Source organism: Symphalangus syndactylus, chromosome 7 (assembly GCF_028878055.3).
Source record: "Symphalangus syndactylus isolate Jambi chromosome 7, NHGRI_mSymSyn1-v2.1_pri, whole genome shotgun sequence".
In the NCBI taxonomy this organism is placed as follows: domain Eukaryota; kingdom Metazoa; phylum Chordata; class Mammalia; order Primates; family Hylobatidae; genus Symphalangus; species Symphalangus syndactylus.
The window spans coordinates 74,601,892-74,617,028 of NC_072429.2; the positions used below are offsets into that span (position 1 = coordinate 74,601,892).

The window sequence follows — 15,137 nt, forward strand, 5'->3', positions numbered from 1 at the left end:
TCTCATCTACAATAGCCACAATAAATAAGTAAATAAACAATATACCTGGGAATTAATCAGCAGCATGATAGAGCTCTACAAGAAAAGCTATAAAACACTGATAAGAGAAATTGAAGAGGATACCAAAATATAGAAAGACATACTATGTTTAGAGATTGGAAAAAATAATATTGTTAAAATGACCCAAAGCAATCTTGCAATTAAATATAAGTGACATTCTTTACAGAAATAGAAAAAAAATTATAGAATTTGTATGAAACCACATAAGACCCTGATTAGCCAAAATAATTTTGAACAAAAATAACAGAGCTGGGGCATCACACTACTTGACTTCAAAATGTACTACAAAGCTATAGAAACCAAAATAGCATGGTACTGGAATGAAAACAAATGAAATAAAATGCACTATATATATATATATATGCACTATATATATATATGCACATATATATATGCACTATATATATATATGCACATATATATATGCACTATATATATATATGCACATATATATATGCACTATATATATATAGTGTGTGTGTATATATATACATATACACACACAATACACAATGAAATATTATTCATCCATAACAAAGAATGAAATTATTTTATTAATGGAAACACAGATGAATCTGGAGGACATTATATTAAGTGAAATAAGCCAGGACCAGAAAGACGAATACCACATATACTCACATATATGCGAAAGCTAAAAAAGTTGGTCTCATAGAAGTAGAGAGTAAAATGGTGGTTGCTAGAAGGTGAGAGGGATAGAAAGGAGAGAAAATTAAAGAAAAGCTGCTTAATGAATATAAAATTAGAGCTAGACAGGAGAAATAATTTCTAGGCATCTATAGCCCCATACAGTGAATATAGTTAACAACAATTTATTGGATATTTTAAAATAGCTAGAAGAAAGAATTCTGACTGTTCCCAACAGAAACAAATTATACATGTTTGAGGTGAGGGATATGGTAATTAATCTGATTTGATCATTATGCATTGTGTACATGTATCAAAATAGGACACTGTACCTCATAAATATGTACAGTTATGTCAATTCATAATAAAAAGTCAAGGTCCTAGACAACTTCCTACCTTTTAACATTAAAATCCATTTCTAATAAGAATATAATTATGCTGACAAAACAAAATTTACTAGACCACACTTTGAGAACCACTGCCTGCAACTTCTCTTTCCCATTTGATTATAAATCCTTTCAGCAAATGCTAAAAATAGCCAGTCATATTTACCAAATTAAGGACTGCCTCCCTCTCTGAACCAGACCATACATTAATATATTTTTTAATTGAAGGGTGAAAAACTAAAGGCAGGTTTTATCCTGCCTTTCTTTTCTTATTCAAATGTTGTCAAACAAAGCCCAAATAGTAACTGCAGTGCTTCTAGCCAACTACATGAAAATGTGATCATTTAATTTGCCAAAAGTTTTTGAGCAATACGGCTGTCATTACTAATGAAAGGAGTAGGAATCCTAGTGTTACCCACTCCCTGCCACTCCACCTCTAAAGGCCAAAGTGGGACACCATTTCAAGGGGCAGAGTTGAACTGAACACTTTCAGATTTTTTTTTTTTAGTAGATACTGCAACAATGGTGAGATTCAGCAAAACTTTCAAGACTTTGAGGAGCAATAGTTTCCTATTCTCTTACAGGAAAACAAATAGCAAGGAAACATGCTTTCAAAACCAAAAGAGAAACATTTTCAGGTAAAACATCTGCAGACACACTGTGTTTTTCTTTTTTCTCTGAGATGCTTAGCCTTTCTTATGGAAGGAACACAGACATCTTAAAATTTGCTTAAAAACCATAACCACAGAATATTATTACCATTTAACGTTATGAGAAGAAATAATCATTACAGGGCAGCATCCCAAGTGTTTCTCATAATCTTTAGGCACCTAATTTCAATTTTAATTTTTGACAGTTTTAACTCATGTTTTAACTCTTCCAGTGTAAGCTCTTTTGTTTCGAACAAACAGTCTATAAATATGCTTAAAGAAAAAATAGAGTTTATAGTAGAACCTCGTAGAATCTAGGAACCTGCTATTCCTTTTCTATCTCACAGGCCACATGAAATCTCCCTAATGGCATCTCAGCTTCCGTCTATGCCTGCCCCCTATGACATTGATCTGCCATGATCTCTTTTTGTCTCACGACTCTTCCTATGGGTATATACATCCATGTACAACTTTAACATATTAAAGAGTTTTCCAATGTATTTTAATACTTTAAGGATATGATTTCTCTATATTCTGATTTTTATTTTTTTGTTACTGAGAAAACCGAACTCAAGCTTATTTTTGCTCTTGTTAAAGTAATATATTTTGTGTCAGTAAATGGTTTTAAAATGTTCTCTCTATAATTGCTTTTTTGCAATTTTGCTCTTATTTTCTTTGTATTTATTTTGCATGGGGATCCACAGTGATTCTTAAATCTGAAGCTTGATGTATTTCATCAGTGTCAGAAAATTCTCCACAGTATTATCTTTTCAAACATTGATCCTGCCTACTTGCTTTACTCTTTCTTTCTGAAACTTCTGTTACATCTATGCATGGTCTTCTCAACATACTATTTATACCTTTCCTGCTCTTTTTAAATGCACTTTTCATCCTTTTATTTTTCCGTGCTTCTTCTAGATACATTTTTTCTGCTCTATACATTATGTAAGTGATTCTGTCTGCATCTGTGTCTAATATAATGTTAAACACGTTCATAATTGTAAATTTGTTTACTGATTTGTTTAATTCCTGAATTTTCATCTATCTTATTTTTGTACATTTTAGTTGTCAGTCAAAATTCTCAATCTTGTCTTGAAATCCTTAATTATATCAAGCTCAGCCATTTCAAATTCTGTGTCTCATTATTTCATTTACTGCATTACCTTAGACTGTACTTCTATTTCTATTGTTTTTCTTCGTTCTAAATCATGTAGTCTTATTACATACCTTGTTACTTTGACAGAGTGCCAGGGTTTATAATACCATAGAAATAATTTGAGGCTTGGAATGATTATACCTTCCTTCAGAGAGAATATACTTTTGTACTTGCAGATGGCTACAGGCACTTGGAATTTCAGATCACATAATCCAATTCCAAGGAGATGAGCAGAAACTGTGCTTTAGTCCCTGAAATGACTAAACTATTTCTGATTAACCCTTACTCCTATCTTGTAGACCTTTATGACCTAACATAAAGCCTGAGGGGCTTGGATTCCAGTTTCTGTCCTCAGGCTCCATAAGGCTGTCAAAGCTTTGTTCAGCTTCTCAACCCTTCAGCCACCTCTGCAGTAATCAGAAAAATCCCCTAAGTAAAAAATCTCCTAAGTAAGAGCATTCTAAAATGATGGGCTCACCTCTCTAGGTTTCTTTCCTCTCCAACTCTTTTATATCTTGACCTCATATTTCCTTATTAGCTTCTTAACTTTCCAGTGTCTTCAAACAGCTTTATTTTTCTAGCTTTTCTAGGTGTTTTCAATGTCAGTATTGTTCTGATTTCCTACTGCACTATTACTAGAAGTGGCCCCTTCCAAAGGACATTTTTAACTAGGCTAATTAACAAATAAATAAAATGATAAATAACAGATCAGATGCAATAAAAATGAAAGCAAAAATAGAAGTAAAAATCATCCCAAATCCACTACTCATTAAAGTGCATAATATTTTTTAGCTATTCAATAAATCATTGTTGCTATTTAATAAGGATTTTTCTAGAAGAGATGTTAACACTGATAATAAAAGGTTTTTAGAATATAATTAAATCCAGGGTCTGTCAATAATTATGTTTTTAAAAAATACTACTACAAGAAAGAAATTTTAATTTCCATTATTCCATAAAGATTTTAGGAAGTGAGCCAAGCTCAAATTTTCTTTTGAGATAAGCAACCAATGTATTAAATTAACTGATGGTAACATACACTTGACCCTTAAACAATATGAATTTTAACAATGCTGGTCCATTTACATGTAGATTTTCTTCTGCTTCTGACACCCCAAAAGAACAAGACTAACCCTTCCTCTTCCTCCTTCTCAACCTACTCAACATTAAGACGGCAAAGATGAAGATCTTTATGGTGATCTGCTTCCACTTAATGAACATTAAGTATATTTTATCTTCCTTCTGATTTTCTTAATAACATCTTTTCTCTAGCTTCCTTTAAGAATACACTGTAAAACATATATAACATACAAAATGTGTTGACTTTTTCAGTTACAAATAAGGCTTCTGATCAACATTAAACTGTTAATAATTAAGTTTTTGAAGAGTCAAAAACTTTTGGAGAGTCAAAATTATACATGGATTTTTTGACAGCATGGGGTGTTGGTGTTCCTAACCCCCACATTGTTCAAGGCCCACGTATATAAACATTATAAGTCAAATGGAAAAAATAATCAATGGAGTAATTGAAATTGGATGGAATCTACATAAGATCCTTGAAAGAACTCAAAGATGAAATAATGGAAATGACTAAAGTATATTATATGTTATCATAAGTGTTCTTTATTTTGATATATTGGCTGATTGACTATTTAACTCCCTGTAGAGGTTTTAAAAGATGACCTGTAAGCCAAATCATCTCTATGTCATAGTTGGCAAATTTCCTATGATTACATTCAACAGAAGGGTTCTTCACTGCGTAAACAACTCAACCTATTGGTATGTTATGAAGTTTATGCCAAAGGAAGTCAATATTTTCTGGAACCATTTTAAGGAAGAAAGCATGTACATAAAAAGAGGCTAATTTACCTTGGCATTCTAAAAATTAAAAATAGAATACTTGTAACAAATTTTTGTGATGGCTATCTTTGAAAACAACACTAAAGATTGGAGTTTAATAAAAAGTGTGATTGACTCTTTTCCTAAAAGTTTTATATCAAAGAAACATCTTAAAGCATTTTGATGTCATAAAGAACCTATTAAAATCCAAAGCTATATTTAGAAGTTCAGGCATATTTTTAGACTTAAAGTAGGATAGGATAGTTTCAAATCTAAAGTAAATTCAATAGAACTTTCCATTTTGAATTTTCTTTTTTTTTTTTTTGAGACGAAGTCTTGCTCTTGTCCCCCAAGCTGGAGTGCAATGGCGCGATCTCAGCTCACTGCAACCTCCGCCTCCTGGGTTCAAGTGATTCTCCTGCCTCAGTCTCCTGAGTAGCTGAGATTACAGGCGCCTGCCACCACACCTGGCTAAATTTTTCATTTTTAGTAGAGTCGGGGTTTCACCATGTTAGCCAGGCTGGTCTCGAACACCTGACCTCAGGTGATCTGCCCAACTCAGCCTCCCAAAGTGCTGGGATTACAGGGGTGAGCTACCGCGCCCAGCCCATTTTGAATTTTTAAGAGTATATCTTGTGATGTTTGTCATCTGCTTAAGATGAAACTGGAAAAATTATCACTCCTTTCCATACAACAAAATAATGGCAAAGAATGTAAGTTCAGAGCTTTTCTTAAGCTCCTCAGAGAGTTGAGATTAAAAGTTAACTAACCCCAAATCTAAAAAAATAGAGGTATCAAAGGAGAGATATAATGTGAACACTCGTTCACCAGTGACAGATGATGCTGGACACCATAAAATTGAGTAACATTTTACCTAATTTTTTTTAACATATTGCTAAAGTGGCTAGCATAAAAATATAGAAGCTCTAGTAGCTGCAGACACAAGAAATATTCACACTCACTCACAGCTCTTCTCTACATACATCACTAGATACTCATAAGAAAGAACAAGGACAGGACAAGAGTTCTGAGAAAATGTGCCTCATAATACAGGCTTGGGGAAGGGAGCATCAGTCACTACAACAAAGGCAAAAATCTCTGCCCAAATCCATATTCTCTATCTCTAAAAAAGCAAAAGCCTTCAACCACCTGGAAAGAGCAGAAAACCTTGTTGCCCTTTGGACACTGTGAAGACCAACTGAAGCTAAGAGATGGAAAAAGGGAACAAATACATATATTTTTTTACCCTTGCAGTGGAGCATACATTTACCCTGAAACCAGACCATTAGAATTCTACCACTATAGTGAGCAGGATGGGACAAATGAGAATACCCTATACCTGACACGCGAGGAAACAATGGATGCCTCAGACTGACACAAACTGCAAATAGAAGAGCAGAGAACATTCTCTTCCCACTCTCACCACCAGGCAAGCAAGCACTGAATGACATGAAACAGCAGGCTATCTGAGAGCAGGGAGCGACAGTCTCGGAGGCATGTCCACAAAAGGAAGACCTAGAGCTGAAAGTAGAGTAGTTATTAAAAATAATCCTCTGGCAAACTAGCCCCCATTCTAAACATAAAATAACACAGAGAAATTGAACACTTGTGATGCACTGAGTGTAACCATGGCAACAACAACAGCAAAAAAACCATACCCAACAGGAGTAGCTATATCAATATCAGAGAATAAAACAAGGGATATCACCAGGGATAAAGGAAAATGTTATGTAATAGGAAAAGGTTAACGTTCCAAGAAAATATAACAATCTTAAATGTATATGCACCTATCAAGAGAGCTTCTAAATATAAGATACAAAATCTGATAGAACTGTAAAAAGAAATAGACAACTCTACAATTATAGTCAGACATTTTTATACTTTTCACTTAGTAAATGATAGTGCAAGTGGTCAGGAAATCACCAAGGCTATAGAAAAGCTGAATACCACTATCAACCAACTTGGTCTAATTAACATTTGGCCAGTGCAGTGGCTCATGCCTGTAATCCCAGCACTTTGGGATGTCAAGGCAGGCAGATCATCTGAAGTCAGGAATTTGAGACCAGTCTGGCCAACATGATGAAACCCCGTCTCTACTAAAAATTCAAAAATTAGCTGGGTGTGGTGGTGCACACCTGTAATCCCAGCTACTCGGGTGGCTGAGGCAGGAGAATCACTTGAACCCAGGAGGCGGAGGTGGCAGTGAGCCAAGATCGTGCCACTGCATTCCAGCCTGAGCAGCAGAGCAAGACTCCAAAAAAAAAAAAAAAAAGAAAAAGAAAAACATTTATAGAGCACTCCACCTAACAACAGCAGGATAGACATTTATTTCAAGTGCACATGGAACATTCACTAAGAAAGAGATTATTCTGGGGATAAAGTATATTTTAACAAAATTAAAAGAATTAAAATCATACAAACATACAACTCACACTGCAGAATTTACCTAAAAAATCAATAACAGAAATATATACTTAAAATCACCAAATATTTGTGTTATGAGTTGAATTGTGTCTTCTAAAAATTCATGTGTTGAAGTCTCAATCGTCAATACTTCAAAATGTGACTATATTTGGAGATAAAGTCTTTATGGAGGGAATGAAGTTAAAATGAGGTCATTAGGGTGGGTCCTAATTCAATCTGATTGATGTCCTTATGAGAAGAGAAGATTAAGACAGATAGAGACACCAGGCATGCATATGCATACAGAAAACATCATGCAAGAACACAGAAAGAAGCCAGTTATCTGCAAATAAAGGGGAGAAGCCACAGAAGAAACTAAACCTGCTGACACCTTTATCTTGGACTTGTAACCTCCAGAACTATAAGAAATAAACTTCCGTTTTTTAAGCCACCCAATCTATTATGGAAGCCCTAGCAAATGAATAATATTTATAAATTAGGCAACATATTTCTAAATAGTCCATCAGTCTAAAAGAATATATTAAGGGAAATTAGAAAATGTTTATATTAAATAAAAATGAAAGCACAGTATATAAAAGTTAGTAGGATGCCGCTAAGGGAAATATAAAGCTTATACAGAAAAGATGAAATATGTCACATGAATAACAGAAACTCCAGTATTCAGAAGCCAGAAAAAAAAGAAAAAAAAGGAGCAAATTAAACCCAAAGCAAGGAGAAGGAAAGAAATAAAGAAAAAAGTAGAAATTGGTATAATTAAGAACAGAAAAACAATTTAAAAATTAGTGAAACCAAAACCTGGTTCATTGTAAAGATCAGAAAACATGATACATTCTTAGCCAGCCTGACAAAGGAAAAACTGAATGAAAATATATTACAGATGTAAGAAATAAAGGAGCAGGCATCACTATAGATTCTATGGGCATTTAATAGATAATCAAGGAATAGTACGAACAGTGCTAGGCCATAAATCCAACATCTTAGATAAAAATGCATAAAATTCTTGAAAGATACAAACTGCATTGTAACTATATTTTTCATTATAACTATTTTAAAAAGTAAATTGAGTTAAAAATGTTTTAACATAAAAAATTTCAGGTAAGATGGCTTTACCTAAAGAGGAGCTTGAAGTGGCTGATTACAGGCACCTGGTACTCACTTTCTCCACAGAGAAGAGCCAAAATAGCAAGTAAATAATCACATTTCAAATAGATCATCTAAGGGAGAAAATTGGAATCCAACAGAGAAGTGACAGAGAACACCTAAGGCAGGGAAGGAGAGGTAAGTGAGGCACCCTGCTTTGCCAGGATCAGCTGGGAGCCTGGAGACTCAACGAAGGAAAATGGTAAGTAGGAGAATCCCAGAAGCCCACATGACTAATGCAGATTTCTTCAATCCTAGCCACAGGAGAGCCCCTAGACCATCACAGGCCCAAGACTAACAAAGGAAGCTGCCTGGAGACTAAAAGACAGCATTGTTCCAGAAAGGGTCCCACACACCCCTAATCCTAAGCAGCCACAGAAGGTGCCATATTGAGATCCCAGTACCCACCATACTGCATCCTGCCTGGGGGCCCAACAGCTCCTGTATCTTCATATCCATGCAGCCCCACTGACACTCCCCATGTCCAGTCACCACCAAAGGTAGCTGCTGCTGCCAGGGCTGAAGTACAAATCACTGGCAATTACTCCACTGCCTACAGTGAGGCAGTCATGCATTTTCACATGCCCCAAGGACAAAGTCCCCTGCCTACAGACACTGCTGCTGTGGGCTGCCACCACCAGGCCAAAACGTGAATGAAGTGCATGCTACCCAGCCACTTAAATATGACTGTTGCTGCTAAAAGCAGCCCCACCCTCCTCAGTAGCAAGGCTGCAATACAGCTGTTGCTGCCTCTACCAGAACATTCCCCTGGAGGCCTGGGAGATCCTCCTGCCTGCCACAGCCAGCACCTGTATCCACCATCAGGGGGTCACAGGAAAAGTCTACCCAGCTCAGCATTGCCCCCAGTCAGGGCCCAAGCATGGATCTGGGGGCCTGGGAACTACCCAGTTGAGTCTGCCACAGTTTTACCTTGGCACTCTTCCTGGGGGACTGAATTTGGGCCCACCCAACTTGCCACTACCACCACATCTGGTACACACCCTCATGTGTCACTGGTGGGCCTGGATACTGGCCTACTCAACCTATTACAGCTACCACAAACACCAGCATGGACCACTTGAGAGACAGAGGTTTGTCCTGCCATTGCTACTGCCATCACTCATACTATGCTTGCTTCCCATTGGCCTGAAAATGTGCCCACCCACCAGGTACACCACTGCTAGTACTGGCACCTGAGCAAGCTGCCTGGAAGACCAAGAATCAGCCCACCTAGAACCAATAACACTGGTGCCAGCACATACCACCCTGGGGACAGGCATGCTTAGCCTACTACTGCCACGACTGGGACCCAAAGATACAGTCTATGTAGATCTAGTTCCTGTCTCCATCAAAACTTTACCACAGCCTCCACTACAACAACACCCGACACCACCAAGAAAACCAAAGACACCATTGACACTGTTTAGAGCTGAAGAAATAATGCAGAGATTAAATTACTTCATGTGCCCTGAATCAAAGCCAAAGCACTCTTTCAAACCAATAGCATAGATACATCTTCAGGAAAAAAGTTCTCCTCCACTATAACAAATTTAAAAAAAAAATGGAAGAAGCAACTCTTACACCAGATGCACACATATCAACATGACACAAGAAATGTAAAAAAGCAAGATAATATGACACCTCTCAAAGAACACAATACTTCTCCAGCAACAGATTCTAATGAAAAAGAGATTTATAAGGTCCCAGGAAAGGAACTTAAAATAAGGATATTAAAGAAGCTTGGTTAGGTACAAGAGAATACAGAAAAAAGAATATAAATGAATCAGAACAATTTGGGATATAAATGAGAAATTTGCCAAAGAGATAGAAACTCCCCCCCAAAATTTTGTAACTAAAGAATTTATTAAATGAAATACGAAATACATTTAAAAGCTCCAACAATAAACTAGATCAAGCAGGAAAAATAAATTCAGGAACTGAAGACAGGTCTTTTGTAATAATCCAGCCAAACAAAAACAAAGAAAAAATAATTTAAAAGAATAAACAAAGCCTACACAACATATGGAACATCATAAAATTACCAAATTTTCAAATTTTTTGGTGTCTCAGAGCGTGAAGACAAAATAAAAAAGATTTAAAAATTCCTACTTAATAAAATAATAGCTGGAAATTTCCAAAGTCTAACAAAAGATTTAGACATCCACATACAGGGAGCTTAGAGATTTCTAAACAGATACAATTCAAAAAGGTCTTCGGCACATTATAGCTGAATGATCAAAAGTCAAAGACAAATAAAGTATTCTATAAATAGGAAAATAAAAGTAACTAGTCAGTTATGGGAGAACCCCCGTGATACTAAGAGTGGACTTCTCAGCAAAAGCCTTATGGTTTAGTAGAAAAATAGGATCGTATATTCAAAGTGCTGAAAGAAACAAACTGCCATAAATAATAATATACCCAGTAATGTAATCTTTTATAAATGAACAAGAAATGAAGTTTTTACCAGACAAGCAAAAGTGGAAAAAAAATATCACCAGTAGGCCAGCCCTACTAAAAATCCTTAAGGGAGTCCTACACCTGGAAGCAAAAGTATGATAGCTACAATTATGAAAATACATGAATGTGTAAAATCCACTAGTAAAGCAGACACACAGATAAGGGAGAGAAAGGAATCAAATGTTACCAATACAGGAAACCACTGAACCACAGTGATAAATAATGAGAGAGAAAAAGGAAGAGAAAATATACAAAACAACCAGAAGTCAATTAAAATAATGATATTAATTATTTTAATATCGGAAATCAATTCCTAATAAAATAATCGGAATAAGCCCTCACATAACAATGATAATCTTAAAAGTAACAGATTAGCCTTTCTACTTGAAAGATACAGAGTGGCTGAATGGATAAGAAAACTTGACCTAACTATATGATGCCTACAAGAAACTCACCTCACCTGTAAAGATACATAGAGACTGAAAGTAAAGGGATGTAAAAAGATATTCCATACAAACAAAAACCAAAAGCGAGTCAGAGTAGCTATATTTTTCTTAGCTAAAACAAACTTTAAGTCAAAAACTATAAAAAGAGGCAAAGAAGGCCTTTATTTAATAATAAATGGATCAATTGAGCAAGAGGATGTAACCATTCTAAACATATGTGCTCCCAACACTGGAGCACACCTAGATATATAAAGCTAACAATATTAAATGTTAAAGGGGAGATAGACTTCAATACAATAATAGTTGCAGATGTCAACACTTCAGTTTCAGCATTAGACAGATCATCTAGTCAGAAAATTAACAAAGAAATACTGGATTTAAATTGGACATTAGACCAAATGGACCTAAGAGATATTTACAGAATATTTAATTTAACAGCTACAGAATACATATTTTTCTAATTAGCATTTGAGAATTCTCCAGGATAGACCATAGGTTAGGACACAAAACAATTCTCAACAAATTGAAAAGAAGTCAAAATCATATCAAGTATCTTCTCAGACCACAATGGAATAAAACTAAAAACCAATAACAAGAGAAACTTGGGAAATTGTACACAATCATGGATATTAAATAGTGTAGTCCCAAATGATCATTGGGTCAAGACAGAAATTATGCAGGAAATCAAAAAATTTCTGGAAACAACTGAAAATCTAAACAAAACATAAAACCTATGGGATACAACAAAGTCATCGCTTAAAGAAAAGCAACAAATGCTTACATCAAAAAAGTCGAAATATTTCAAATAGCAATATAACAATTCACCTCAGGAAACCAGAAAAGCAAGAACAGATCAATCCAAAAATTAGTAGAAAGTAAGAAATAACAAAGATCAGAGAACTAAATGAAATAGAAAAAATATATATAAAATATCAACAAAATGAAAAGTAGCTTTTTTTGAAAACATAAAGTCAATAAACTGCTAGCTAGAAAAACAAAGAAAAAAAGAGAGTAGACGCAAATAATCATAATCAGAAATGAAAAAGGAGACATTACAAAGGTAACAGAGAAACACAAAAGGCCAGCCGGGCGCGGTGGCTCACGCCTGTAATCCCAGGACTTCGTGAGGCATAGGCGAGTGGAACATGAGGTGAGGAAATAAAGACCATCCTGGCTAACATGGTGAAAACCCATCTCTACTAACAATACAAAAAATTAGCTGGGTGTGGTGGCATGCACCTGTAGTCGCAGCTACTTGGGAGGCTGAGGCAGGAGAATCGCTTGAACCCAGGAGGCAGAGGTTGCAGTGAGCCCAGATTATGCCACTGCACTCAGCCTGGGCGACAGAGCGAGACTCCATCTCAAAAAAAAAAAAAGGCAGTCAGAGATTACTATAAATTACTATACAGTAAAAACTGGAAAACCTACTGGAAATACATTCCTAGACACATACCACCTCCAAGATTGAATCAGAAAGAAATAGTAAACCTAAACAGACGAATAACAAGTAATTATATTGAATCAGTAATAAAAATTATCCACAAAGAAAAGTTCAGGACTGGATGGCTTCACTGTTAAATTCTACCTTTCAAATAACTAAGAACAAATTCTCCTCAAAAGTAGTCCAAAAAACTAAACAGGGCACCATTCTCACTAGCTCATTCTATGAGGCCAACATACTTTGACACCAATACTAGCTAAAAACACAAGAAAGAAAGAAAACAGGCCAAAACACCTGATGAACACAATGCAGTAATTCTCAACAATATACTAGCAAACTGAATAAAACAGCATATCAAAAAGTTGATACACCATGATCAAGTTGGATTCCTCCTAGGAATGCAAGGGTGGTTCAACATATACAAATCAATAAATGTGACACATCATATCAATGGTATGAAGGACAAAAACCATATGATCATTTCAACAGATGTAGAAAAAGCACTTATAAAATTCAAAATTTCTTTAAGATAAAAGTTCTCAACAAACTAGGCATTGAAGGAACATATCTCAGTGTAATAAAGGCCATATATGATAAACCTACAGTTAACATAATGCTGAATGGGGAAAAGCTGAAAGCCTTCCCTCTAATAATTGAAATAGGACAAGAATTCCTACTTTCATCAATCCTATTCAACATAAGAATCCTCTGGAGGTCCTACCTAGAGCAATCAGCCAAGAAAAGGAAATAAAAGGCATCTAAATTCAAAAAGAGGAAGTCAAGTTACCTCTCTTTGCAGATGATACGCTCTTATATCTAGGAGAACATAAAGAATCCACCAAAAAGCTCTTAGATCTGAAAAATAAATTCAGTAAATTGCAGGATAAAAGTAAACATGAAAATTAGTAGTGTTTATTTGTAAACATCTATAATGAACTAGGTGAGAAAGAAATAAGAAGACTAGCTTATTTATAATAGATTAAAAAATATTTTATTGCTAGGAATAAATTTAGACAGCCAGGTTAAACAACTCTACAAAAAAAAAAACTATAAAACATTGATAAAAGAAATTAAAGAGGAGATAAACAAAAAGACATCCCATACTCACAGACTGAAAGAATTCATATCACTAAATTGACTGTACTGCTCGAAGCGTTCTACAGAGTCAATGCAAATATTATCAAAATACCAACATATATTTTCACAGAAATAGAACAAACAATCCTAAAATTTGTATGGAATCAAAAAAGAGCCCAAATAGCCAAAGCAATCCAGAGCAAAAAGAACAAAGCTGGAGGCATTAGACTCCCTGTCTTCAAAATATAGTACAAGGCTATAGTAAACAAAACATCAGGATATTGGTATAAAAACAATCATATAGACCAATGGAACAGAACAGAGAATCCAGAAATAAATCCACATTTTTACTGCCAACTGATTTTTGACAAAGGTGTCAAGAACATATGTTGGGGAAATAACACCTTCTTCAATAAATAATGCTGGGAAAACTGGATATCCATGTGCAGAAGAATGAAACCAGACCCCTATTTCTTACCATATGCAACAATCAACTGAAGATAGATCAAAGACTTAAATGTAAGACCTGAAACTATAAAAGAAGAAAACGGTATAAACACTCTAAGACAATGGTCTAGGCAAAGATTTTATGGTTAAGACCTCAAAAGAACAGGGAGCAAAAACAAAAATAGACAAATGGGATTATATTAAGCTAGAAAACTGCACAGCAAAAATGACAATCAACAAGGTGAAGAGACAACCTCTTTAATGCAAGGAAATAATTGCAAACTATTCATCTGACAAGGAACTAATATCCAAAATATACAACTAACTCAGACATCTCAATAGTAATAATAATAATAATCCCATTAAAACGTGGGGAAGGAACATAAATATACATTCCTCAAAAGAAGACATATAAGAGGCCAACAGGTGTATAAAAAATGTTCAGTATAACTAATCATCAGAGAAACCCAAATCAAAACCACAATGAAATATCATCTGACTCCAGTTAAAAGAGCTATTATTAAAAAGGCAAAATATCAAATGGCTGGTGAGGATACAGAGAAAAGGGGGCTCTCATACACGATTGGTGGGCATGTAAATTAGTTCTGCCACTATGGAAAACATATGGATAATTCTCAAAAAATAAAAATAGAATTATCATATGGTCTAGCAATCCTACTACTGGGTATTTATCCAAAGGAAAAGGAATTAGTATATCAAAGAAATGCCTACATATCTCTCTTTATTGCAGTAGTATTCTCAATAGCCAAGAGATGGAATCAACCCATGTTCATCGGTAGACAAATGGATAAAGAAAATGTGGTATATATACACATAGTGGAATACTATTCAGCCACAAAAGGAATGACATTATGTCATTTGCAGCGACATGGATGGAACTGGTGGTCATTGTGTTAAGTGAAATAAGCCAGGCACAGAAAGACAAATACTATATGGTCTCACTCATGT

General features: G+C 35.2%; 1 long non-coding RNA gene across 1 annotated transcript in view; it reads right to left on the reverse strand.

Moving 5' to 3' along the window:
- Positions 1-723: 723 nt before the first annotated feature.
- The window catches only part of LOC129486524 (uncharacterized), a 50,773-nt gene continuing 36,359 nt past the window's right edge, over positions 724-15,137 (reverse strand). The window contains exon 3 of the long non-coding RNA XR_008659011.1: positions 724-757. This is a non-coding gene — a long non-coding RNA (uncharacterized lncRNA). The remainder of the gene's footprint in view (positions 758-15,137) is intronic.